Source organism: Electrona antarctica (genome assembly GCF_951216825.1).
Source record: "Electrona antarctica genome assembly, chromosome: 21".
Taxonomy (NCBI): Eukaryota; Metazoa; Chordata; class Actinopteri; order Myctophiformes; family Myctophidae; genus Electrona; species Electrona antarctica.
This window is the reverse complement of record NC_136802.1, coordinates 1087230-1092229: the sequence shown is the minus strand read 5'-3', so window position 1 is coordinate 1092229 and position 5000 is coordinate 1087230. Positions and strand designations below refer to the sequence as shown.

The following is a 5000-nucleotide window of genomic DNA, read 5'->3' as shown; positions in this document are numbered from 1 at the left end:
CCTTCCGTTCCGTACAAAAACGGGAGAAATAATGTTGCTTGCTCACCTCGCTATGATTACGATAAAGTCGCTGAATAATCCCTCGCGTTGAACGAGAGGCGTGTTGAAGTCAGAAATGAAGAGCTTAGTATATCCATCTGGTCAAAACCACGGAGAGCTCCTTAGATCAGGAGATACGAGCCTTTCTTTCTGAGCACTAAACAGGGAAGTGAACGACAACACGCGTGCACGAAGAGCAAGGAGTACGGTGCACCCCCCCCCCCCCCCCCCCCCAAAAGGGAAAAAAATTGAATATTTTTCTCTCGTTTGATATCAATGAAAATGCGATAGGACATGTGTACACCACGTCCTATCAATCCATTGGTTGGATTAGTTATGACGCTCCCACACGTCCTACGGTCATTGGTTGGGTTAGTTATGACGTTCCCACACGTCCTACGGTCATGGGTTAGTTATGACGCTCCCACACGTCCTACGGTCATGGGTTAGTTATGACGCTCCCACACGTCCTACGGTCATGGGTTAGTTATGACGCTCCCACACGTCCTACGGTCATGGGTTAGTTATGACGCTCCCACGCGTCCTACGGTCATGGGTTAGTTATGACGCTCCCACACGTCCTACGGTCATGGGTTAGTTATGACGCTCCCACACGTCCTACGGTCATGGGTTAGTTATGGCGCTCCCACACGTCCTACGGTCATGGGTTAGTTATGACGTTCCCACACGTCCTACGGTCATGGGTTAGTTATGACGCTCCCACACGTCCTACGGTCATGGGTTAGTTATGACGTTCCCACACGTCCTACGGTCATGGGTTAGTTATGACGCTCCCACACGTCCTACGGTCATGGGTTAGTTATGACGCTCCCACACGTCCTACGGTCATGGGTTAGTTATGACGCTCCCACGCGTCCTACGGTCATGGGTTGGGTTAGTTATGACGCTCCCACGTGTCCTACGGTCATGGGTTAGTTATGACGCTCCCACACGTCCTACGGTCATGGGTTAGTTATGACGCTCCCACACGTCCTACGGTCATGGGTTAGTTATGACGCTCCCACACGTCCTACGGTCATGGGTTAGTTATGACGCTCCCACACGTCCTACGGTCATGGGTTAGTTATGACGCTCCCACGTGTCCTACGGTCATGGGTTAGTTATGACGCTCCCACACGTCCTACGGTCATGGGTTAGTTATGACGCTCCCACGCGTCCTACGGTCATGGGTTAGTTATGACGCTCCCACACGTCCTACGGTCATGGGTTAGTTATGACGCTCCCACACGTCCTACGGTCATGGGTTAGTTATGACGCTCCCACACGTCCTACGGTCATGGGTTAGTTATGACGCTCCCACACGTCCTACGGTCATGGGTTAGTTATGACGCTCCCACACGTCCTACGGTCATGGGTTAGTTATGACGCTCCCACGCGTCCTACGGTCATGGGTTAGTTATGACGCTCCCACACGTCCTACGGTCATGGGTTAGTTATGACGCTCCCACACGTCCTACGGTCATGGGTTGGGTTAGTTATGACGCTCCCACGCGTCCTACGGTCATGGGTTAGTTATGACGCTCCCACGCGTCCTACGGTCATGGGTTAGTTATGACGCTCCCACACGTCCTACGGTCATGGGTTAGTTATGACGCTCCCACGCGTCCTACGGTCATGGGTTAGTTATGACGCTCCCACACGTCCTACAGTCATGGGTTAGTTATGACGCTCCCACACGTCCTACGGTCATGGGTTAGTTATGACGCTCCCACACGTCCTACGGTCATGGGTTAGTTATGACGCTCCCACACGTCCTACGGTCATGGGTTAGTTATGACGCTCCCACACGTCCTACGGTCAGGGGTTAGTTATGACGCTCCCACACGTCCTACGGTCATGGGTTAGTTATGACGCTCCCACGCGTCCTACGGTCATGGGTTAGTTATGACGCTCCCACACGTCCTACGGGTTAGGGTTAGTTATGACGCTCCCACACGTCCTACGGTCATGGGTTAGTTATGACGCTCCCACACGTCCTACGGTCATGGGTTAGTTATGACGCTCCCACGTGTCCTACGGTCATGGGTTAGTTATGACGCTCCCACACGTCCTACGGTCATGGGTTAGTTATGACGCTCCCACGCGTCCTACGGTCATGGGTTAGTTATGACGCTCCCACACGTCCTACGGTCATGGGTTAGTTATGACGCTCCCACACGTCCTACGGTCATGGGTTAGTTATGACGCTCCCACACGTCCTACGGTCATGGGTTAGTTATGACGCTCCCACACGTCCTACGGTCATGGGTTAGTTATGACGCTCCCACACGTCCTACGGTCATGGGTTAGTTATGACGCTCCCACGCGTCCTACGGTCATGGGTTAGTTATGACGCTCCCACACGTCCTACGGTCATGGGTTAGTTATGACGCTCCCACACGTCCTACGGTCATGGGTTGGGTTAGTTATGACGCTCCCACGCGTCCTACGGTCATGGGTTAGTTATGACGCTCCCACGCGTCCTACGGTCATGGGTTAGTTATGACGCTCCCACACGTCCTACGGTCATGGGTTAGTTATGACGCTCCCACGCGTCCTACGGTCATGGGTTAGTTATGACGCTCCCACACGTCCTACAGTCATGGGTTAGTTATGACGCTCCCACACGTCCTACGGTCATGGGTTAGTTATGACGCTCCCACACGTCCTACGGTCATGGGTTAGTTATGACGCTCCCACACGTCCTACGGTCATGGGTTAGTTATGACGCTCCCACACGTCCTACGGTCAGGGGTTAGTTATGACGCTCCCACACGTCCTACGGTCATGGGTTAGTTATGACGCTCCCACGCGTCCTACGGTCATGGGTTAGTTATGACGCTCCCACACGTCCTACGGGTTAGGGTTAGTTATGACGCTCCCACACGTCCTACGGTCATGGGTTAGTTATGACGCTCCCACACGTCCTACGGTCATGGGTTAGTTATGACGCTCCCACGCGTCCTACGGTCATGGGTTAGTTATGACGCTCCCACACGTCCTACGGTCATGGGTTGAACATCTGCATGACTTCATTTACAAGAAGTCTCCACAATTCAACATTTGCCTGTTATCTGTTTGTTCTCCTAATAACACACACAACAATAGCCGATCTACAAGCTCACAATGTGAGCTTGTAGATCGGCTATTTTCAGTCCGCGTCTCATGCCGATGCACATCTGGGTGTAAATCAGGCTAATGCTGAGCATCTGGGGATTAAATTAAATTAAAAAGTTATAAAACATTGTACGACACGACAGTACAAGCATGATTTCCTCACTTCACTTCACCAAGAACACCAACAGAAACATTCCACACTAATTTGTTTTTGTGTGTGTGTTTTTTGTACTTTCATTAAAACGAGTATAATGTTGTTTTGTGCTTCGCTGAGCAATCTGTGAAGGCCTGTGTGTGTGCATGTGTGTGTACGTGTGTGCGCGCGCGCGTGCGTGTGTATGTGTGTGTGCGTGCGTGTAATGTGACAGAAGCGCTACCACTTGGTGTTAAGGATGTAAAGGATCTATAATAAATTAATGTTAATAATTAAGGATGTCTAATAAATCTAACGATGCTATAATGTCTCCCACGACCACAGAGCAACAACAGTTGAACAATCAGCTCCAGCTGTGTGCGTGCGTGCGTGCGTGCGTGCGTGCGTGCGTGCGTGCGTGCGTGCGTGCGTGCGTGCGTGCGTGCGTGCGTGCGTGCGTGTGCATGTGCGCGTGCTGAAAGGCCAGAAGGCCTGCTTTCTCTCCTTCACCTTCGTTCATTAAAAAACACACACACACACACACACACACACACACACACACACACACACACACACAGTCACACACAGTCACACACACACACTCCACGTGTTCCAACCCAAAATGAGATCCAGACGCTGCGGCTCTTGTGTTGTTGCTGCATGCTGGGACAGATGTTATTACCTCCTGATTGTCTCTCCATACTGTGTGTTTCTGCCCTACTGACCTGATCATCAGCCTTACACACACAGATAGCAGATCTACACACACAGATAGCAGATCTACACACACAGATAGCAGATCTACACACACAGATAGCAGATCTACACACACAGATAGCAGATCTACACACAGATAGCAGATCTACACACACATATAGCAGATCTACACACACATATAGCAGATCTACACACACAGATAGCAGATCTACACACACATATAGCAGATCTACACACACATATAGCAGATCTACACACACATATAGCAGATCTACACACACATATAGCAGATCTACACACACATATAGCAGATCTACACACACATATAGCAGATCTACACACACATATAGCAGATCTACACACACATATAGCAGATCTACACACACAGATAGCAGATCTACACACACATATAGCAGATCTACACACACATATAGCAGATCTACACACACATAGCAGATCTACACACACAGATAGCAGATCTACACACACATATAGCAGATCTACACACACACACATATAGCAGATCTACACACACATAGCAGATCTACACACACACAGCAGATCTACACACACATATAGCAGATCTACACACACACACATATAGCAGATCTACACACACATAGCAGATCTACACACACACATAGCAGATCTACACACACACATAGCAGATCTACACACACAGATAGCAGATCTACACACACACACACATATAGCAGATCTACACACACATAGCAGATCTACACACACAGATAGCAGATCTACACACACAGATAGCAGATCTACACACACATATAGCAGATCTACACACACATATAGCAGATCTACACACACACACATATAGCAGATCTACACACACAGATAGCAGATCTACACACACAGATAGCAGATCTACACACACACATAGCAGATCTACACACACATATAGCAGATCTACACACACAGATAGCAGATCTACACACACATATAGCAGATCTACACACACATATAGCAGATC

At 49.6% G+C, this 5000-nt stretch overlaps 1 protein-coding gene across 1 annotated transcript in view; it reads right to left on the bottom strand.

Annotated features, from left to right (window-relative positions):
- Nucleotides 1–5000, bottom strand: part of LOC306913783 (matrix remodeling-associated protein 8-like) — a gene marked incomplete at its 5' end in the record, with an annotated part of 24256 nt that overhangs the window by 5005 nt on the left and 14251 nt on the right. The window lies entirely within an intron of this gene.